The 23,871-nt window shown below is 42.2% G+C and overlaps 2 pseudogenes; one reads left to right on the top strand and one right to left on the bottom strand.

Moving 5' to 3' along the window:
• Window positions 1–12,949: 12,949 nt before the first annotated feature.
• Window positions 12,950–14,306, bottom strand: LOC104679378 (annotated as a pseudogene).
• A 7,406-nt stretch (window positions 14,307–21,712) lies between these two features.
• Window positions 21,713–22,545, top strand: LOC104679369 (annotated as a pseudogene).
• Window positions 22,546–23,871: the final 1,326 nt, after the last annotated feature.

Below are 23,871 nucleotides of genomic sequence, written 5' to 3'. Positions count from 1 at the left end.
ACACACACAGACACACTCACACGCAGACATTCAACACTCGCAACAGTCCCACAGAAACACACAGTCCAGCAACCGCTGAGGCTGCGCGGTTCTGTTCCACCAAGACCCTCCCGGGAGAGAAGCAGCCCCGGGAAACACAGGCAGGCTGTACCTAGAAATGACGGAAGGGAAACTTTGGAAGAGACTCACCCTCACGCCGTCTAGGTAGGCCTGTGGCAATCTGCGAATCCTTTGAAATCCATAGTGATTTCGCATTTCGCGCTGCATCCCCCGGCTCCACTTGACATTTCTTCGGCCAGGGTTGGCCCTGACCACTTTGGGGAACGTGGAACTATCCTGTAGATTCCCCAATGAAGACAGGCTTGAGTCCAATACCAAGGCATGTTCACAGAGGTCTCCTGCTCCGCCAAGCCGCAGGGACTCGTCGCCAGGCAACGGTGGCGTTCACTGTGATGCGAGCCAGGGCTCACCGCTCCTGCCAGGTGCCCCGCGTCTGGTGCATGCGCTTTCGTGAGGCAGGCTCCGTCGCCAGGCTGTCAGGGCTGTCAGCCTGCCTAAGCAGAGGAAAATGGTACAAGCAGAACCAGCCTGGTCTCGGGGAAAAGGCTGCCTGCAACAAACACTGAGGGACCCTAAAAATCTAGACCATACAGTCTCTTTGGGGTGTCACCGTGGTCAATCTCGCTGGAGGAGGAGGCACTTTGAGACTGTAAGATGGGCGCTGGAAACTACTCTTCTGATTGAATTCCCGAAAGAGGCTGTGTGCTGGAATTGGGTCCCATGGGGCTGGGGATACAGTCTGGTGAGTGGTTGAGAGGTCTCTGAGAGATGAAATTTTAGCTAAAATGCCAGAGGAGGGTGTCAGCAGAAAATTGGCAGGCCCTTAAGCTCACTGCCTCCCTTCATCCTGGGCCTCCCAGGAGCCCCTGCTTCTCAGCATGGCTGTCTGAGAAGGGCAGGTACCACGTCCAAGGAAAGTCCAAGGTGGAGCAGAGGCCTCAGGCCAGGAACTGGCATCCCACAGGGGCAAATGAGGTCAAGAGAGTGTCTCAGAAGCCGTCTGGGGGGGCGATTGCAAGTCTGATAAGTGTATCCAGGAGTGCTGATGAGAGGCACTGTGGAACGTCCATGAAAGCAAATGAAAATCAAGGCTCACCTGGGAGCACGAGAGGGCCCATGCTGGAGTCCAACTCACATTGAGGGATTGCTGCCTGTGGAACTGAAAGCCGCCTGCAAAGTGCAAACCAACCCAGCCCCCACAACTAGATCACTACCCACAACCTGGCCTGCAGCCAGCCAAACCGCAGGCCCTTTTGATCCCTGAAAACCATGGCTGCCAAGAAGATCCCTGAGAAGAGGAAGGCCCACGCAGCAACTGCCCAATGAAAGATCCTGTCCACAATATAAAAGGACATGCAGATGAAATAAAACAGAGCCTCCATTACCAGGTAAAAGCCAGACACGGCTGGCTACTTCTCATCCTATAGGAATCATGCAGCCCTCCGATGGAATAGGGAGAGTAGAAGTTTCCTTGTTGGTGGATGTAATGGGAATTCACGGTTCCAAAACGATCACAGCTGCCCAGTCCTTAAAACCTGACAGTGTTTAGAAGGAAACATTCATGCAATGGATCCCCATAAGAGTCATCCTCCGTCAAGTGGGAAACGTTTACTGTGGAAGACTTTGAGCCAGACCCAGGAAACTGTAGGCCCACGAGGAGCATGGAAGTCAGGAAAAGAGAAGGCCAGAGTCGAATCGAAAGCCCAGGTAGCATCAGTCATCCATCCTACTGCCATGTGGCTCTGAGAACGAAGGTCCAAGGGAGGAGCTGGTCAGAAAGACCACATTTTGGGCTCCAAGGGTTTCCTGCACTTTGGAGTCCTCCTTATTTGGAACTGGGCTATGTTGTGGATAGGTTGTGCAATGAAGAGAATGTGGAGATGGAGTTGGAAACAGCTTCTATGCCATCTGTCTGCTTCTTTTCTGAAGGTGAAGGTTGAGGACCCCATCCATATCTCACCAGACTATATCCTCACCCCTATCCGACCTTATTGAGGCTCACACTCTCCCACCCAAAATGAAATACCAAGACGATGGAGGAATGTCCGTCTTAAGACCTGAAGCTCTTTCTCTGCTGGAAACCAAATTCGATTGGATTCAAGGAGCCTTGCAAACAGGACTCCTATGGTCTGGCCCAGGGTTGGCCTCGGGACAATGTGTACCTGGGAGGTGTCTTTTCTCCGGTGTAGTATGCTTCTCTTATTTCTAGAAGAGTGGCTCCTTTGCAGGGAAAAGTGATTTGTACTCCTGCGAGTCTCAGTTAGCTCCCCACTTCACCGCGGTGTCAGGAACCAGGGGGAAAAGAAGAAACGCAAAGCCCCACAGCCAAAGCGGAGGCACACAGAGAGGCGCACAAGAGGACTGACCGACTCAAAAGAACAAGCGCTCCAGTGCGTAAGTCACATCCTTTAACCAACCCCACTTCCAGGCACACACAGAAACACGCACACACAGACACACACACAGACATCAAACACTCGCAACACTCCCACAGAAATACACAACCCAGCACATTCTGAGGCTACCCGGTTCTACTCCACCAGGAAGTCGCTCCGGGGAGAGAGCAACCCTGGGGAACACAGGCAGGGTTTACCTATAAATCACCGAGGGGCAACTACCAAACAGACTCACCCACACACCGCCTAGGCATGCCTGACACATCCTGCGGGTCCCCTGGGATCCTTAGGGATTTTGATCTGCATCCCTGGGAGTCCGCTTGAAGTTTCTTCAGGCTGGGTCAGCCCTGCCCAATTCTGGGATTATGGGACTATCCCGTGGATCCCTCAGAGAAGACAGGTGAGAGTCCAATGGCGACGCACATCCACAGAGTTCTACTGGTTCGCCAAGCAGCAGGGATCCGTGGCCAGGCAACCATGGCGTTCACTGTGAAGAGAGCCGCAGCTCACCACTTGCGCCTGGTGCCCCGCGACTGGCCTATGCGCATTCGCTAGGCAGGCTCGGGTGTGCGGCTGTCAGGACTCTCAGCCTGCCTAAGCAGGGGAAAATAGTACAGGCATAGCCAGTCTGATCTCAAGAAAAAGGCTGCCTGCGACAACCCACTGTGGGACCCTAAAAGTCTTGACCCTACGGCCTCTTTGGGGCGTCTCCGTGGTTGATTCCGCTGGAGGAGGCATTTGGAGACTAAGGTGGGCGCTGGAAACTGCTCTTCTGACTTCTTTCTCCAAAAAGTCTGTGTGAGGAATAAGGTCCCAGAAGGATGGGTATACAGTCTGGTGAGGTGTTGAGGGGTATCCGGGTGATGGAATCATACCAGAGATCCCAGAGGAGGGTGTCAGCAGAACATTGCCAGGCCCTTGAGCTCACCGCCTTCCTTCATCCTGGGTCTCCCAGGGGCTTCTGCTTCTCAGCACTGCTGTCTGGAAAAGGCAGGAACCACAACAAAGGCAAATCCAAAGTGGAGCAGAGGTCTCACACCTGGAACTGGCATCCCATGGGGGCAGATGATGTTGAGAGAGTGTCTCAGAGGCCATCTGGGGTGACTGCAATCCTGAAAAGGGCGTCCAGGAATGCTGTTGAGGGGCATTGTGGACCCCCCATGAAAGCTAAGGAAAATCAAGGCTAGCCTGGGAGGACAAGAGGGACTGTGCTAGAGCCCAAGCCTTGTTCAAGGATTCCTGCCAGAAAACCAGAGAGCCTCCTCAAAGTGCAAACAACCCCAGCCCCCACAATGAGACCACTATCCACAACCTAGAGGGCAGCCAGCCTACTCCAAGTCCCTGTTGCTTCCTGAAATACCTGGCAGCCAAATACTGTATACGGAGGCTGTCTCACCCAGCAACAGCCCAATGAAAGACCTTCTCCACAGTTAGAAAGGACCTGCAGATGAAATGAAACAGGGCCTAGATTACCAGTCAAAAGCCAGACGCAGCTGCCTGCTTCTCATCCTACAGGAATCATGCAGCCCTCTGAGAGAAGCAGGAGAACAAGTTTCCTTCTTGGTAGATATAACAGGAATTTACACCTCCAAAAGTATCACAGCTGCCCAGTCATTAAAACATGACAGTGTTTAGAAGGAAACACTCATGCAATGGATCCCCATGAGGGTCATCCTCTGTGAACCAGGAAACATTTACTGCTGAAGACTTTGAGCCAGATTCAGGAAACCCTAGGCCATGAGGAACATGGAAGTCAGGATAAGAGGATGCCAGTGTGGAGACCACATCTCACCCAGCATCAATCTATCCCACTTTCATGTGGCTCTGGGAATGAAAGTCCAAATCATGAGCTGGCCAGAATGGCCCCGGTTTGCGCTCTAACTGTTCCCCAGCACACTGGAATCCTTCCACCTGGGCACCGGGTCATGGTGTGGACAGCTTGTGCAATGAAGGGAATGTGGGAGCGGAGTTGGAAGTACCTCTTGTGTTATCTGTCTGCATCATTGTTGCAGGTGAAGATGCGGGACCCAATCCACATTTCACCAGACTGTATCCTCACCCCTATCTGACCTTATTGCTGCTCACACTCTCCATCCCGGAATGAAATCCCCAGAAGATGGAAGAGTGCCTGCCTTACGACCTGAAGCACCTACTTGGCTGGGAACCAAATTCGAGGTGGATTCAAGGGGCTCTGGGAATGAAACCCCAAATCGGGAGCTGGCCAGAAAGGCTGCAGTTTGCACTCTGTTTCCAACCGTTCCCCACATGTTGGCATCCTCCCACCTAGGCACCAGGCCATGGTGTGGACAGATTGTGTAATGAAGCAAATGTGAGAATGAAGTTGGAAGCACCTTCTGTGTCATCAGTCTGCACCTTTTTTGCAGGTGAAGGTGTGAGACCCCTTCCTTATGGATTTTGTGGTATATCCCTGGGCCTCTGCTTGAGGTTTCTTCAGGCTGACTCACCACTGCACTCTACTAGGATCATGGGACTATCCTGTGGATCCCCCAGAGAAGAGAGACTAGAGTCCATCTCCGACATACCTCCACAGAAGACTCCTTTTCTGCCAAACCACAGGGACTAGTCACCAGGCAAAGGTGGTGTTCACTGTGATGTGAGCCGCGGCTCACTGCTCTCTCCTGGTGCCCTGAGACTGGTGCATGCACATTCGCGAGGCAGGCTCAGGCGCCATCTTATTATGGCATTGTCCTAGATTAGGCCCCATAGAAACTGAGGAAGTTGTTATCAGCCATTTATACCCTGAAAACATTAGTTCACCAAACCCTTGGTGGGGGATGGGTAGAAACTCATAAAAGTAGTCCTGGATGGTGCACAGAGTGTGAAGAAAACAGAGAAACCCAGAAAGGCTAAGCCTGAAGACAGCTCCAGTCCTAGGAGATACTATTATTAAGTCCATCTTATGGAGGAGGAAACTGAAACAAAGGAAGGGAACTTGATCAAGACCACGTTGCCCCACAGTAGATGAGCCAAGATCCAAACCCAGGTAACCTGCCTCACCATCAGAGCCTGGACTCATAACCTCATGCTGCAGTTAAGCAAGTTTGCACTGTGGCTAGATACACAGACTCTGTGTTCACATCTCAACTTCTCTGCTATTTCCATTTCTGTGACTGTAGGCAAGTTACTTCTGTGTGCTCAGTTTCCTCTATACTGTAAGGACAGTAGCACCTGCCTTGAGGGGGGTATCTTAAATAAGTTAATAGCTGCAACATGTTTAGAACATTGCCATGGGCTGGGCACTGTGGCTCACGCCTGTAATCCCAACACTTTGGGAGGTCAAGGCGGGTGGATCACCTGAGGTCTGGACTTCGAGACCATCCTGACCAACATGGCGAAACTCCATCTCTACTGAAAATACAAAAATTAGCCGAGTGTGGTGGCATGCACCTGTAATCCCAGCTACTCAGGAGGCTGAGGCAGGAGAACCACTTGAACCTGGGAGGTGGAGGTTGCAGTGACCCAAGATCGCACCATTGCACTCCAGCTTGGGTAACAAGAGTGAAACTCCATCTCAAGAAAAAAAAAAAAAAAAAAAGAACAGTGCCATGTGCATAGTCACCATCTAGTATAGTAATAGTATCATCAATCATGCCTGAACCCTGGAAGGTCATATGTCCTTGAAGAGTTTAAAATTCTGGACTTTGAAATGCCAGACTGTGGGATCCTGGAATCTGTGAGCAGCGTGCTAACATCTTCCAGCTGCAGAATTGTATGCTTCTTTGCCAGGTTGGAAGGTGCAGGGTAGTGCATTTACCTAGTTCTGCTTCACTGTAGTGTGATATCAAAGCCTTCCCTTCTCCTTCCCCTGCATGCTCTCTCACTCAGATTTATACAGGCATTCTAGTCCTGCTTGACCCAATGGGAAAACAAGAGGGTGAGGAGTGAAGGTGGGTGGGTGGGTGCACTTGTTCACTTAACCATTCTGCCTCCAACCATGATGAACGTGTGCGCTTAGGGACTGGGTCCAGAACTAAAGTGTTCTTGCTCTTCCTTTACATTTAAGCCTCAATTTGCAGCAATCTTAGAGCTTCATCTTTCCCTGTGATCCTGTCTGGGTATTTCTGCTGGATGGACATGCATTCCCTCTGCCAGGGGTGGATAATCTAAGGCCTGGCCAGGCAGCCATGGCAGATGAGAAGACCGTCCACATCAGCTTCACTATGTTGGGTTATTTTTCTGCTGGCCCTTGGCACATACCTAATGAGCCATTATTAGCCTCATATCTACAGCACCTTCTGCAGCAGTGTCATAGTGATCAGGGATGTCATATAGAGCATGTGCCACTGTTACCCAAGGCAGATGGTGGTAGGGCTTGGTGAGGACAAGAGGACTGGAGACTGTGCCTGTATTCCATCAATCCTGATCCTTCAATCATCTTTTCATTCTAATTTGACTCCCTGTTTTCTTCTTTCTGCTCTTCTGAGCACACGTCCATGCATCCACACACCTGTCCATCCACCCATCCATATCTATTCATCCCTCTATCACATAGCATTAGGATTGAACAGAGGACCCCAGAATCTACAGTCATTAACCAGGCACCATGGAGAAGACACAATGAAACACAGCATATTATCCATGTACTTAAACCAAAAGTCAATGAGTACTTTACTCTCTCCAGGCACTCCTGTTTTAGGATGTTGTTTGGCCCTCATCCTGAGCTTTTTGGTGCCTTTTGTAGTGCCATTTTATTTTTTTTTGTTTTTGTTTTTATTTTTTATTTTTTTTATTATACTTAAGTTCTAGGGTACATGTGCATAACGTGCAGGTTTGTTACATATGTATACTTGTGCCATGTTGGTGTGCTGCACCCATCAACTCGTCAGCACCCATCAATTCATCATTTATATCATGTATAACTCCCCAATGCAATCCCTCCCCCCTCCCCCCTCCCCCTGATAGGCCCCAGTGTGTGATGTTCCCCTTCCCGAGTCCAAGTGATCTCATTGTTCAGTTCCCACCTATGAGTGAGAACATGCGGTGTTTGGTTTTCTCTTCTTGTGATAGTTTGCTAAGAATGATGGTTTCCAGATGCATCCATGTCCCTACAAAGGATGCAAACTCATCCTTTTTTATGGCTGCATAGTATTCCATGGTGTATATGTGCCAAATTTTCTTAATCCAGACTGTCACAGATGGACATTTGGGTTGATTCCAAGTCTTTGCTATTGTGAGTAGTGCCGCAATAAACATACGTGTGCATGTGTCTTTGTAGTAGAATACTTTATAATCCTTTGGGTATATACCCAGTAGTGGGATGGCTGGGTCATATGGTACATCTAGTTCTAGATCCTTGAGGAATTGCCATACTGTTTTCCATAATGGTTGAACTAGTTTACAATCCCACCAACAGTGTAAAAGTGTTCCTATTTCTCCACATCCTCTCCAGCACCTGTTGTTTCCTGATTTTTTAATGATTGCCATTCTAACTGGTGTGAGATGGTATCTCATTGTGGTTTTGATTTGCATTTCTCTGATGGCGAGTGATGATGAGCATTTTTTCATGTGTCTGTTGGCTGTATGAATGTCTTCTTTTGAGAAATGTCTGTTCATATCCTTTGCCCACTTTTTGATGGGGTTGTTTGTTTTTTTTCTTGTATATTTGTTTGAGTTCTTTGTAGATTCTGGATATTAGCCCTTTGTCAGATGAGTAGATTGCAAAAATTTTCTCCCATTCTGTAGGTTGCCTGTTCACTCTGATGGTAGTTTCTTTTGCTGTGCAGAAGCTCTTTAGTTTAATTAGATCCCATTTGTCAATTTTGGCTTTTGCTGCCGTTGCTTTTGGTGTTTTAGACATGAAGTCCTTGCCCATGCCTATGTCCTGAATGGTACTACCTAGATTTTCTTCTAGGGTTTTTGTGGTATTAGGTCTAACATTTAAGTCTCTAATCCATCTTGAATTAATCTTCGTATAAGGAGTAAGGAAAGGATCCAGTTTCAGCTTTCTACTTATGGCTAGCCAATTTTCCCAGCACCATTTATTAAATAGGGAATCCTTTCCCCATTTCTTGTTTCTCTCAGGTTTGTCAAAGATCAGATGGCTGTAGATGTGTGGTATTATTTCTGAGGACTCTGTTCTGTTCCATTGGTCTATATCTCTGTTTTGGTACCAGTACCATGCTGTTTTGGTTACTGTAGCCTTGTAGTATAGTTTGAAGTCAGGTAGCATGACACCTCCAGCTTTGTCCTTTTGACTTAGGATTGTCTTGGCAATGCGGGCTCTTTTTTGGTTCCATATGAACTTTAAAGCCGTTTTTTCCAATTCTGTGAAGAAACTCATTGGTAGCTTGATGGGGATGGCATTGAATCTATAAATAACCTTGGGCAGTATGGCCATTTTCACGATATTGATTCTTCCTATCCATGAGCATGGTATGTTCTTCCATTTGGTTGTGTCCTCTTTGATTTCACTGAGCAGTGGTTTGTAGTTCTCCTTGAAGAGGTCCTTTACATCCCTTGTAAGTTGGATTCCTAGGTATTTTATTCTCTTTGAAGCAATTGTGAATGGAAGTGCATTCCTGATTTGGCTCTCTGCTTGTCTGTTACTGGTGTATAAGAATGCTTGTGATTTTTGCACATTAATTTTGTATCCTGAGACTTTGCTGAAGTTGCTTATCAGCTTAAGGAGATTTTGGGCTGAGACGATGGGGTTTTCTAAATATACAATCATGTCATCTGCAAACAGGGACAATTTGACTTCTTCTTTTCCTAACTGAATACCCTTGATTTCTTTCTCTTGCCTGATTGCCCTAGCCAGAACTTCCAACACTATGTTGAATAGGAGTGGTGAGAGAGGGCCTCCCTGTCTTGTGCCAGTTTTCAAAGGGAATTTTTCCAGTTTTTGCCCCTTCAGTATGATATTAGCTGTGGGTTTGTCATAAATAGCTCTTATTATGTTGAGGTACATTCCATCAATACCGAATTTATTGAGCGTTTTTAGCACGAAGGGCTGTTGAATTTTGTCAAAAGCCTTTTCTGCATCTATTGAGATAATCATGTGGTTCTTGTCTTTGGTTCTGTTTATATGCTGGATTACATTTATTGATTTGTGAATGTTGAACCAGCCTTGCATCCCAGGGATGAAGCCCACTTGATCATGGTGGATAAGCTTTTTGATGTGCTGCTGAATCCGGTTTGCCAGTATTTTATTGAGGATTTTAGCATCAATGTTCATCAGGGATATTGGTCTAAAATTCTCTTTTTTTGTTGTGTCTCTGCTAGGCTTTGGTATCAGGATGATGTTGGCCTCATAAAATGAGTTAGGGAGGATTCCCTCTTTTTCTATTGATTGGAATAGTTTCAGAAGGAATGGTACCAGCTCCTCCTTGTACCTCTGGTAGAATTCAGCTGTGAATCCATCTGGTCCTGGACTTTTTTTGGTGGGTAGGCTATTGATTGTTGCCTCAATTTCAGAGCCTGCTATTGGTCTATTCAGGGATTCAACTTCTTCCTGGTTTAGTCTTGGAAGAGTGTAAGTGTCCAGGAAATTATCCATTTCTTCTAGATTTTCTAGTTTATTTGCGTAGAGGTGTTTATAGTATTCTCTGATGGTAGTTTGTATTTCTGTGGGGTCGGTGGTGATATCCCCTTTATCATTTTTTATTGTGTCTATTTGATTCCTCTCTCTTTTCTTCTTTATTAGTCTTGCTAGCAGTCTGTCAATTTTGTTGATCTTTACAAAAAACCAACTCCTGGATTCATTGATTTTTTGGAGGGTTTTTTGTGTCTCTATCTCCTTCAGTTCTGCTCTGATCTTAGTTATTTCTTGCCTTCTGCTAGCTTTTGAATGTGTTTGCTCTTGCCTCTCTAGTTCTTTTAATTGTGATATTAGAATGTCAATTTTAGATCTTTCCTGCTTGCTGTTGTGGGCATTTAGTGCTATAAATTTCCCTCTACACACTGCTTTAAATGTGTCCCAGAGATTCTGGTATGTTGTATCTTTGTTCCCATTGGTTTCAAAGAACATCTTTATTTCTGCTTTCATTTCGTTATGTACCCAGTAGTCATTCAGGAGCAGGTTGTTCAGTTTCCATGTAGTTGAGCGGTTTTGAGTGAGTTTCTTAGTCCTGAGTTCTAGTTTGATTGCACTGTGGTCTGAGAGACAGTTTGTTATAATTTCTGTTCTTTTACATTTGCTGAGGAGTGCTTTACTTCCAATTATGTGGTCAATTTTGGAATAAGTGCGATGTGGTGCTGAGAAGAATGTATATTCTGTTGATTTGGGGTGGAGAGTTCTATAGATGTCTATTAGGTCTGCTTGGTGCAGAGATGAGTTCAATTCCTGGATATCCTTGTTAACTTTCTGTCTCGTTGATCTGTCTAATGTTGACAGTGGAGTGTTGAAGTCTCCCATGATTATTGTATGGGAGTCTAAGTCTCTTTGTAAGTCTCTAAGGACTTGCTTTATGAATCTGGGTGATCCTGTATTGGGTGCACATATATTTAGGATAGTTAGCTCTTCCTGTTGAATTGATCCCTTTACCATTATGTAATGGCCTTCTTTGTCTCTTTTGATCTTTGATGGTTTAACGTCTGTTTTATCAGAGACTAGGATTGCAACCCCTGCTTTTTTTTGTTCTCCATTTGCTTGGTAGATCTTCCTCCATCCCTTTATTTTGAGCCTATGTATGTCTCTGCATGTGAGATGGGTCTCCTGAATACAGCAGACTGATGGGTCTTGACTCTTTATCCAGTTTGCCAGTCTGTGTCTTTTAATTGGAGCATTTAGTCCATTAACATTTAAGGTTAATATTGTTATTGTAGTGCCATTTTATAGCAGAGAAGGCTGAGGCTCAGAAAGTGTGGTTCTATAGCTGAGTGGCAGCGTTTGTATTGGAGCTCAGATATGCAGATGTAAGCATCACCCTCCACTTTGAATTCTCTACCACAGGGCCCTGGAGTTGCTTAGCATTTTGGGGTGGGTCTGGTCTCACCTTGGTTGAATGTATTAAGCAGTGCTCTATCTTTTGTTGTCTTAATGTATTCCCAGCCCTATGACTGCTTTAGTGATGAGAAGAGCACTACTTTTCAAGTCCTGGTTTCTAGTCCCAGTTCTGTCCCAAACTTTCTGTGTGACATTTTTCTGAGCCTCAGCTTTTTAAATTGCAAAATGGGACACAAGCCCCTATTTTGCAGAGCCTCATGGGATATTAAGATCAGAGAAAAGATAGGTAGAAAAATAGTTTTTAAGCTCTAGAGTGTTGTATGAGAGCGAAAGACTGCTGGTTACCTAAAATCCTGAGGAAAGAACATGCTAGTTTCCAAATCAATTTTTTTTTTTTTTTTTTTTTTTTTGAGACGGAGTCTCGCTCTGTCGCCCAGGCTGGAGTGCAGTGGCCGGATCTCAGCTCACTGCAAGCTCCGCCTCCCGGGTTTACGCCATTCTCCTGCCTCAGCCTCCCCAAATCAATTTTTGTACTTTTTCATTTTCTCTTTAACTTTAGATACAAAAAATATTTTTGGGGTGGGGGGAGGCGGGAGGGGGGAGGGATAGCATTAGGAGATATACCTAATGTAAATAATGAGTTAATGGGTGCAGCACACCAACATGACACATGTATGCATATGCAACAAACCTGCACATTGTGCACATGTACCCTAGAACTTAAAGTATAATAATAATAAAAAAATTTATGAGGTATGCTTTTAAGAGAATCCTATTGAAAACCAAACCAGTGGGGTTTTTTTGAAAATATTTTAATTTACCCATTTGTGTTAAAAATATTGCAATGTAAGCAGGCATTTCTAACTTTAATGATGATTTCTCTCAGCTCCTTTAACATTTATTTCTCTGATTTTTGGCTCTACACAAGGTTTGAAAACTTTACTTTCATTTTTGTAAATTATCTTTATTCCTCTCACAGATTTGTGGTGTTTTTCTTCTCCTTGGTGTTATGCAGCCTGTTTTAAGTAATTTATTTTTTTAAAGAATTAATTTTGTTATTTTTCTCTTTTTGGCACACTGCATGTTTGAATTCAAGCACTTATATCTGGTTTTCACTTGATTTTAGCCAAAAGGCTGGAAGCAATTATGTCTGCTTTTCAATTTTAGAAACTTACGAGTCACCAACTCCGAATATTGACTTTGATTTTGAAAATATATTCCATAAAAATAATCGGAGTTGTTTACTCCTTGTTTACTCCATCTCATTCTCCCTGTCATACATGTATATGTTAGATTTTATTAATATAATTTTTCTCCTTTTATTTGTCTTTACAGTAATTACTGCTTCGTGTTCTAGTTCACTAATCTTCTCATCAGCTCAGACTAATTTAATGTTTCACACATATGTTGTATATTAAGTAGACTGATTATATTTTCAATTGTTTCCATCACATTTGGCTGTTTTTTTCTCTTTTTTTCTTTCTTTCTTTCTTTCTTTTTTTTTTTTTTTTTTTGCTGGTCTCAGTTTTTAAACGTGGCAGGGCCTCAAGCACATGCTCACGTGCACATACACACACACACTAAGGCTTCAAATCTTGTTGAAAGCTGCAATGTCAACACTCTGCATGTGCTCTTCAAACTTGGTGATCTCCTCCCCCAGCAAGTCTGTCCCCACCTTGTCATCCTCCACCACACACTGAACCTGCAGCTTCTGGATACCATAGCCCATGGACACCAGCTTAGAGTCCCCCTAGAGCAGCCGGTCCAGCTGGGTGGAGCACACACAAGCTTCCGGCTGGGCCATGTTAGTCTCAGCATCCCAAGGCTTGACATCCAGCAGGATGGAGGGCTTGCCACCAGTGCGGGTGTCTTGGCGTTTTTCTCTGTGTACTGCCACAGTCGCTCCTCCCGCAGCAGTACTGCCTCCTTGTCCTCCTCCTCATTGTCACTGGCAAACAGGTCAATGCCAAGACCAGCACAGTCGGGGAGACCCTAACCCAGTGGTGCTGGGGGAATTAAAGACACACATATAGAAATATAGCCTGTGGAGTGGGAAATCAGGGGACTCACAGCCTTCAGAGCTGAGAGCCTTGAACAGAGTTTTACCCACATATTTACTAACAGCAAGCCAGTGATAAGCATTGTTTCTACAGATCGTAGATTAACTAAAACAAGAAACAAAGGGATGGGCTGAAACAAAGGGTTAGGCTCTGGCTAGTTATCTGCTGCAGGAACATGTCCTTAAGGCACAGATTGCTCATGCTATTATTTGTGGTTCAGGAACACCTTTTAGCAGATTTCCCACCTTGGGTGGGCCAGGTGTTTCTTGCTCTCATTCCGGTAAACACACAACCTTCAGGGTTTACCATGGCCATCACTAACGTGTCACAGTGCTGCAGAGATCTTGTTTACGGCCAGTTTGGGGGCCAATTTATGGCCAGATTTGGGGGCCTATCCCCAGGAAGTCAATGTCATCGTCCTCATCATCCTCTGCTGGTTTGGCTGGCTTCTTGGTCAGCGGCTCTACTTGGCTCATGAGAGACACATTCTGGGTCTGCGGGGCTGTGGTGCCCAGGCAAGCTCTTCTCCAGCACGTTCACCTGGGCCTCCAGCTTGGAAATGGCCTGCTGCAGCTCCTGCACCAACCTGGCCAGCTCTGGTTCTCCACTTCCAGACTGGGGATCCAGAAGACGAGCTCATTGTTGTCTCCGCTGGGTCCACTGGAGGCCCCAAGACATGAGCTTGGGGCCTGAGCTTCTGGCCAGGGATTTCTGGAAATTCTCTCTGGCTCTTGCAGTGTCATGGAGGATCATGCTGGCGTTGTTCTCCTGGTGGGAGGCACCAGCCACAGGCTTGTTCATCTGCTCGAAGAATCTCCTTTCTGCATTGTCATATTTTAACTTGTCGAACCAGATCTTCTCATGTACTGGGAAGTTTGTAGCCATTTTTCTGATGCCAGCCAAGGATGCAGTGACCAGGAAGGAGGAATCGGCGGATGCGGGACACCTGAGGAAAGGCTGGCTGTTTTTCAAATATGGCTTGTTGCTGGGCACAGTGGCTCATGCCTGTAATCCCAGCACTTTGGGAGGCCAAGGCGGGTGGATCACCTGAGGTTGGGAGTTGGAGACCAGCCTGACCAACATGGAGAAACCCCATCTCTACTAAAAATACAAAATTAGCTGGGCATGGTGGTGGGTGCCTGTAATCCCAGCCACTTGGGAGGCTGAGTCAGGAGAATCGCTTGAATCCAGGAGGCAGAGGTTGTGATGAGCCAAGATCATGCCATTGCACTCCAGCCTGGGCAACAAGAGCAAAACTCTGTCTCACAAAACAAAAAACAAAACAAAACAAACCCCCCCCCCCCACACAAAACAAACAAATGTGACTTGTCACCCTTATAACTTCTTGTACTTTTCACATTATTAGTATATTTTCTGTTTTCTCTATTGTCTTGGATTAAACATTTTAAACCTAAGTCCTGTAACTGTATAAGTTGTAATTTGGTTCTCACTTGTGAAAGATATCACATTTGCAATGTCTGCAGTTAGTTTATGTTGTTATTATTATTATTTTTTTTGTAGACAAGGACTTTTATTTTATTTTTTAGGGTGTTGTTTTAAATTATACTTTAAGTTCTAGGGTACATGTGCACTACGTGCAGGTTTGTTACATATGTATACCTGTGCCACGTTGGTGTGCTGCACCCATTAACTCGTCATTTACATTAGGTATTTCTCCTAATGTTATCCCTCCCTCCCTATGTTGTTATTTTTTCATTTGCCTTATGGCAAGTTGGACAACCCACAGAAATTTGTTATTTGTGTGTTCACCCGTATCTAAGAAGAGCACTAGCTTCTTAGTTTAATTACTTTCTGGATTCTTCCTTTGGTTTTCTTTTGCACCTGGAACATTCTCTTATGTTTCTTTATATTCTACTAAGGATTTTTAAAGTTCTTGTAACTTTCTCAGAATTTTAGCATGTAAAATATTTTTATATTTAAAGATTTCAGGATACATAATATCTTTCCAAAATGCACAAATATCAACAGCATATACCTGAGGAAATTATTTTACAATTTTCTTGTGTGGCAGACAATAGCATCTCATGAGAAATCTCAAGTTGCATCAGTTAGAACATATTCATTCCTCAATATACCATAATTTTTAATACTAAAAAATTGATTTTATATTTTTACAAATATCTGAAGTAAACGTACTTAACTGTAGAGAATAATACCTACATATGGCCAGAATACTGTTTTCCTGTATCAGAAAGACAATGCTGGCAAAATTACTGACCTAAATTCAAGTTTTTGGCTTTGATCACCATGCTTCTTCATTAGCACGTTTCTTTTGTTTCTTCTTCTTCCTATTTATTTATTTATTTATTTGAGACACAGTTTCACTCTTGTTGCCCAGGCTGGAGTGCAATGGTGCGATCTTGGCTCACCACAACCTTCACCTCCCAAGTTCAAGTGATTCTCCTGCCTCAGCCTCCCCAGTAGCTGAGATTACAGGCATGCGCCACCATGCCCTGCTAATTTTGTATTTTTAGTAGACACAGGATTTCTCCATGTTGGTCAGGCTGATCTCAAACTCCTGACCTCAGGTTATCCAGCCACCTTGGTCTCCCAAAGTGCTGGGATTACATTTGTGACCCACTGCGCCCGGCCAGCACTGTTCTGAATCAATAAAAATGATCTCAGTTTAAATCTTCCATTTGATTAAGAACTTAATTTAAAAATTTTATTTTTTGAGGCACCATCTTGCTTTGTCACCCAGGTAAGTTCAGTGTCAGGATCACAGCTCATTGCAGCCTCAGCATCCTAGGCTCAAGTGATCCTTAAATGTCATAATTAATTAATTAATTTTTTTTAGTAGAGATGAGGTCTCACTATATTGCTCAGGCTGGCCTTAAACTTCTGGGTTCAAGTAATTCTTCTGCACTGGCCTCCCACAGTGCAGGAATTACAGGCATGAGCTGGTGCATCCAGTACTTTTAAATTTTTTAATGAGATTTCTATTTGGCTACATATTACTTGAATTCATTTTAGTCAATAATTTTCATTGTTATTTACAATGCTCAGAAAATACTACCTCCTGGGTTTCTGCTTTCATAAATTCAACGACATATATTAGGCCTGAAACCTTTCCATTTAAAATAATTGTCTGGTGTTTGAAAATAATGGGTATTTTTATTTACTGGCCAAAATTGCTGCCCATTTATTTATATGCCTAATTAGTCAAACTTTCTAATAAAGTTATTTAACATTATTTATGTTCATACCATTATTGCATAGCAAAAGATTTAATTTCTTTAATTACATTAATGGCTTTAATGTAACTTAGTATAAGTAAAAATGTGACAGAGGCTGGGGAGGAAGTGGTTGAAGAAAGAAAAAATGTTGATGGACGTGGACCAAGTTTCACTTAGGAGAAATAAGATTCAGTGATTAATTGCACAGAATGTTGACTATAATAAATAATAATGCAGTGTATATTTCAAAATTGGTATAAAAAGATTTTAAATGTTTTTGTCACAAAAGTATAATAAGTATGTGAGGTAATGAATTTGTTACTTAGCTTGATTTAAACATTTTACAGCATAAACATAAAAATATGACAGTGTACCCAACAAATACATACTTAGGATGTTATAATTATATAATTATATTGAGACAGAGTGTTGCTGTGTCACCAGGCTGGAGTGCAGTGGCATGATCTCCGCTCACTGCAACCTCCACCTCCTGGGTTTAAGCAATTCCCCTGCCTCAGCTTCCTGAGTAGCTGGAATTACAGTTGCGTGCCACCAGGCCTGGCTAATTTTTGTATCTTTAGTAGAGATGGGGTTTCACCAAGTTGGTCAGGCTGGTCTCAAGCTCCTGACCTCGTGATCCGCCCACCTTGGCCTCCCAAAGTGCTGGGATTACGGATATGAGCCACCGCGCCCAGCCAATAATCACTATTTTTATAAAGAAAATACAGTTTTTTAAAGAGAGAAGAGATTAATTATAAAAGTCAGAGACAAGTATAATTTTTGTGATTGCAACTAAATGCTATCAGAAGATTTACTATGTATGTGAAGTTCTTTGACAAACTTTATGAACTTCAACTGGTCACAGGAAATCTCATTGTGCTCCTCTTTCTTTTTAAAGACAAAGTCAACTTTACTGCATTGCAATAATTTTTCTTAGGGTAAAACTTGGGATTCACAATTATCTCGGGGTTAATGGTGAATGTATTTTAAAAATTCTCTGATAGTCCTGACTGATCTTAGTAGGTCTAGTTCGGTTCTTATTGAATTGGATCACTTCATAGTCCCTTAATAAGCCAACTTTAAGAGAAATATACTTTCCATTTTTTGAGAATTGTTTGAGTCATTGCCTGATGCAAGTAACAGACATAGACATGAACAGGTTACAAAAGATAAATAATGTCCTTAATGTACCAAATAAACTTTTTAAAACTGAATCTCTTAGGACCCATCCCATGTAGATGAGTCCAAAAAACACAATAATAACTAATAAAATACAATTTTCTGCAATGGAAGATATCTGAGGATCACTGAAAACAACAAAGTTGGCCAGCCACTGTGGCTCATGCCTGTAATCCCAGCACTTTGGGAGGCCAAGGCGGGTGGTTCACAAGGTCAGGAGTTCAAAACCAGCCTGGCCAACATGGTGAAACCCCATCTCTACTAAAAATACAAAAATTAGCCAGGTGTGGTGGTGTTTGCCTGGAATCCCAGCTACTTGGGAAGCTGAGACAGAAGAATCACTTGAACCCAGGAGGTGGAGGTGGCAGTGAACTGAGATCGTACCACTGCACTAGAAATAAAAAAGAAGATATAAAAAATGAAAGAGAAAGAAGAAAGTGGATTACTCACAATAGGCAAGATATGGAATCAACCGAAATGGTCATCAACAGTTGAATGAATAAAGAAAATGTGGTATATTTACACAATGGAAGGCTATTCAGCCCTTAAAAAGAAGAAAGCCTTGTTATTTGCAAAAAACTTAACGAACCTGAAGGACATTATGCTAAGTAAAATAAGCCAGCATTGGAAAAAATTTTTTAAAAGATCTCATTTCTATGCAGAGTGTAAAAGAAAAATCAAACTCATAGAAGCAGAGAGTAGAATAATGACTGCCTGCAACTGTGGGTGGAAAAGATGTTGGCCAAACATAATGGGTCTTTCCTACATCTACTACCTTAACAAATGTTATTTTCCTTGCAGTTTTGATTCGCTAGGGAATTGAAACATATCCTGAAGAATCAAAACTGAAGGAATAATATATTTGTTAAAGCAATGCAGGTTGTATACTGACATTTCAGAGGCTTAGCAAAATAATATATTTTCTTCTCACATTATCCCTTAATGGTTTTTTCCTTGATAAAAAGACTTCCTCATGATATTTTAGTAATCATTTCTTTTTTCATCTTCTATCTGCATCCTCCTCTTTCTTCTGTGAATAAATTAACATAGAGATGCAGAAAACATACATTTGCTTTTTACCCACACGTCACTTCCACTCACTATTAGTCAACGTAAGTAGAGCTGAGAATAACAGTTTTCTGGCAGGACACTTCTCAGCAATAAACAAAACCCTGAAAGAAAAGTGTAGATTTTTCATGAAAAGCTAATGTATTTTAAGCAAAACAAGCACATGCATCAAAAATAAAATGCTTGTGGCAAAATATAGATCCATTTTATTGATTTCTATGGAGCTCAGGTAATATTTGACCAAAAACTAGGCAATACACAGCAGAAAAAAGAGTATTTTTTGAAATAAGAATATTGTGAAGTTATTCTGTCAAAGGAAGTAAAAATATTATGACCTCATACTAATAGTCTCATCTATAGTTCTACAACATCAAATGCTTTTTATTCAAAATTGTATTTTATATATGTATCCAATTTGTATCACCCTCCTTCGCTATTTCAATGCCTACTCCACTTTATATCAGTGGGAAACAGGCCACCTGGTCCCTGGAAAGCACGTGGTGCTATTGCTACTTTAACGATGATGAAAAAATGCACTTGTATGGGTGGTACTGATGTGCCCAAAGGACTGTTCTTTTTTATTCTTCTCTAAATTTACTGATAAAATAAAATTTTTAACTAATTTAACTAAGAAGACTTTATCTCATTCATGTATATATTGTGAAATTTTGTTGACACTTAAGTGTCTCTGACTCACCAGGAATATTGAAATTTCCATAAATTCAATTGAGCACTGTAAATAAACAATTGTTTACTAATAGCCTTTGGGAGGCAGAGTAAGATTTGTAGAATTTTTTAATAATATGTTCCTAGTAATCCCTCTGAATACAGCATTCTCAATTTTTAGTATTCACACTGAGTCACTCAGGGGAAATTGGTATCTCTGTAAACAGGCTGAAGAAGGTGCTAGGTGGAGGTGCATCACATTGCACAGAAATGATGTCCACATGCACCTATAAGGGCCTTAATTTAATGGACTGTTAGTTACATGGCTACATACTTACTGAATCTAGTCATACTATCTTTTGTCAGCTAATGGCATTTGTTACCTATTAATTCAATACAATTATTTGCTTGGCTGAAAAATAAATCCTTTGTTAATTTATTCTAAATTGAGAGATTAGATTTGCAATCTTTAATCTTTTAATGTTAAAGCAAATCAGAGAAGAGCAATGTATGTATATAGTATGCATTTTCCCACCTATGAAATTTATCTTTTTATTGCCTTGAAAACCCTAGGTAGCCACCTAAAGAATGCCCTCTTCAAATCCTTTAGCCAGGATTTCAGATTAGATTCCAAAAATAAAAAACTTAATGATAGACCAAAGTCTAAATCTTCTCTTTGCTTCTTGTCAGGAATCTGGGCATTTCAAAAAGCATGACAGTTATGCCAAGCCATTGAAAAGATGTGGTTTTGACTAGTTTTATCCCATTTCATTTTTTTTCTAATTGTTACTTTTATCATGTTAATCTAAGAGCAAATATCTACATAAGTGTTCTTGCATTCAAGCAATATTTATATTATGACTAGGTGTGACGGCTCATGCCTGTAATCTCAGCACTTTTGGAGGCCGAGGTGGGCAGATCACTTGAGGTCAGAAGTTCAAGACTAGCCTGGCAAACATGGTGAAACCTCATCTCTACTAAGAATACAAAAGTTCACCAGGTGTGGTGGTGTGTGCCTGTAGCAGTTGAACCTGGGAAATGGAGGTTGCAATGACCTGAGATCATGCCACTGCACTTCAGCTGGAGTAATGAAGTGAGACTCTGTCTCCAAAAAAAAGAAAAGAAGTATATGTGTATGTGTGTGTGTGTATGTGTGTGTGTGTGTGTGTGTTTAAAGTTCAATATTGTATTACAGTATAGTAGAATCCTCTAAAAATATTAACTGCTTTCTGGCTTATTCTTTGTGTGCCATTTTATACATTCATAAAAACATTAAACAATGAAAATTACCCAATTATTCAATTTTTGTTAATTTTTATTAAAAGTGAGTGTTAAAAATAATTATTTCTCTTCTGGTTAAAGAGGTTTTTGTTTTGTTTTGTTTTTTTGAGACAGAGCCTCACTCTGTCACCCAGGCTGGAGTGAAGTGGCTCGATCTTGGCTCACTGCAACCTCCACCTCCCAGGTTCAAGCGATTAAAGATGGTTTTTATTGTTATACTCAGGAGTGTTATCTCTGGAGACACATTTGCCTGTGTTTTAATATTGGCTCTGTTTCTTTCTCTGCAAACTGAGGATAATAACAACACCTATGTTATTCAGTTACTGTGAGAGTTAAATTTATTAACACATAATAGTATTATGGTTAATGCTCAGTACAAATTAACAATAAGATATGTATATGCTGAATTACACTAGTATGTTAAGACGGAAATGCCCTTTTATAGCACGAGTTTTTTGATCAATATATTTAAGTTTTAAAAATAAATGTTGTATAGATACACAATGGAATACTATTCAGCCTTAAAAGGTGGTAAACTTCATCATTTGAAACAATATAGATAAATTTAGAAGACATCATACTACATGGAATAATCCTGACACAGAAAGACAAATACTACATGATCACACACACACACACACACACACACACACACACACACAGAATAAAGTTTAACTTGGGGGTGCAAAGCGAGCTGCTAGATCCATAAAGAACCCAGCCAACCTGCAAAGGGAGGGGAGGGGATGAGCTGTGAGGAGGGCGGGGCCCAAGAACCATATCTACCCGGGAGTCCTTTAACCTGGAAAGTTACAAATTGGACAAAAGCTTCTGGCTAACCAGATTCACTGAACTTAAGGCTGCAAAGTGCCCCAAGATGTCCTGCAAAAATTGCTGGAATCTTTACAGGCGAACCACTTCCAAGAGGATGAGCAATTTTTGGGAGCCGTTATGCCAAGGCCTGGCATTGGAATGGATACTTGTGTCATTCCTTTGAGACACAGTGGGCTTTCCTTGGTTCAAATCACAGATTACATTTACCTGATCGTAGATGACTCTCATAGGATGGGCAGGATAGCATGTGCCAATGTTCTCAGTGACCCCTATGCAATGGGGGTCACGGAATGTGGCAATATGCTGATGCTCCTTAGAGTCAATAATAAAATGACTGACAGGGAAAGAGATAAAGTGATGCTTCTGATTATCCAAGGTTTTAAAGATGCAGCTGAATAAACAGGAACATCTGTAACAGGCAGCCAAATAGTACTAAACCCCTGGATTGTCCTGGGAGGAGTCGCTACCACTGTCTGCCAGCCCAGTGAATTTATCATGCCAGACAACGCAGTGCCAGGGGACATGCTGGTGTTGACAAAACCCCTGGGGACACAGGTGGCAGTGGCTGTGCACCAGTGGCTGGATATTCCTGAGAAATGGAATAAGATTAAACTAGTGGTCACCCAAGAAGATGTAGAGCTGGCCTACCAGGAGATGATGATGAACATGGGGAGGCTCAACAGGACAGGCGGCCTTCTGATCTGTTTACCACGTGAGCAAGCAGCTCAGTTCTGTGCAGAGAGAAAGTCCTCCAAATATGGTGAAGGCCACCAAGCATGATTATTGGGATTGTAGAGAAGGGCAACCACACAGCCAGAATCATAGACAAACCCTGGATCATCAAGATCGCACCACAAGTGGCCACTCAAAATGTGAATCCCACACCTGGGGCCACCTCTTAATCTAGACAGAAATAGCTGTTTGGTTTTGTTTTTAAATAGATCTATTTCCTTTATCGTCACTTCAATTAAAGACTATAAGCAACAAAAATCTCATTGTATCTACACATCGGGTGACCTTAGGTTGGTTTGTAAGTGGATACAATTAATAAAATAAAATCCATTGCCTTTTCTTCCTGTTACATTAACTGAAGATGCACCTAATCTTGAGGCAGCTTCTGAGTTAAGAATTATATTGTTATCCAATACTGATGATTCATTTTGAATCTTTCGACACTTATCTCTTGCCGCATAGGCTCTTTTTAAAGGTGCTTTCACATAGCACAGACATAATCAGTAGTCGTGTCAAATAGCAGTTGGTGTCTTCATTTTATGTACATTTATCATATAAGTTTGATGTTTTTTTAAGCGTCTTGAATGGTTTTCTGGAGAGACAGCATTGGTCAGTGGCACATGGTGGCATCCCAGTCATAAGAAGGTTGCATGATTCCTTTGAATGTTTGATTTGAAAAGCCTAGTCTTGTCTCTCAAGAGCATCTCGGACCCAGAACATTCTCCAGTAGTGCATTGGTTCAACACGGCAAGTGCTTCACTCCTTGGAAAACACTTTGAAGACAAAAAAGAAATATTATTTTTTTTTTATGTAGCCTTCCTGATATTTACAGTAATACCATTAACTGTTTTCTTTATCGATAGCAAAAAAAGGATACTTTTTGCAATGTTCTATAGTGCTATAAGGAATTGCCTTCCAAATGGAGGTTCATGTATAATACTCATTTACAATTCAATATATAATTTTTAAATATAATCAATAATAAAGACTGTTCTGTGGATGGTAATGTTTAATACATTTTATATTTTGTATAGTGATTTTAGGCCTTTTGTTTTCTTAAAATCAGCAGCTTTTTAGCCTAATTCTTAGCATTATTTTGTCCTTTGCGCCAGTATGTTTTTGTGAACGCTTTTTGTGATCTGTGTCAAAAACCTGCATTGCCAACATTGCAGCTTGAACTTAAACTTGTCATTCAAATACATATTTTTTTTAATTGCTCTTGTATTAAAAAACAGAATAAAGTTTAACTCAAAAAAGTAGAAAGTGGAATAATCTTTACCAGAGGCTGGGTATGGTGGGAAGGAAACAGAGAGGGGTTGATCAAAAACTACAGTTTCAAATAGACAGGATAAACAGGTTTTGAGATCTATTGCACAGCAGGGTGACTATAGTAAACAATAATGTATATTTTAGAATAACTAAGAGTAAATTTCGAGTGTCTCACCACAAAAAGTGATAGGTAAGCAAGTTGTTATTTAACTCGACATAATCATTTC

The sequence above is a fragment of the Rhinopithecus roxellana genome, chromosome 6 (genome assembly GCF_007565055.1).
Source record: "Rhinopithecus roxellana isolate Shanxi Qingling chromosome 6, ASM756505v1, whole genome shotgun sequence".
NCBI classification, from domain to species: domain Eukaryota; kingdom Metazoa; phylum Chordata; class Mammalia; order Primates; family Cercopithecidae; genus Rhinopithecus; species Rhinopithecus roxellana.
This window is presented reverse-complemented; position numbering and strand designations above follow the sequence as displayed.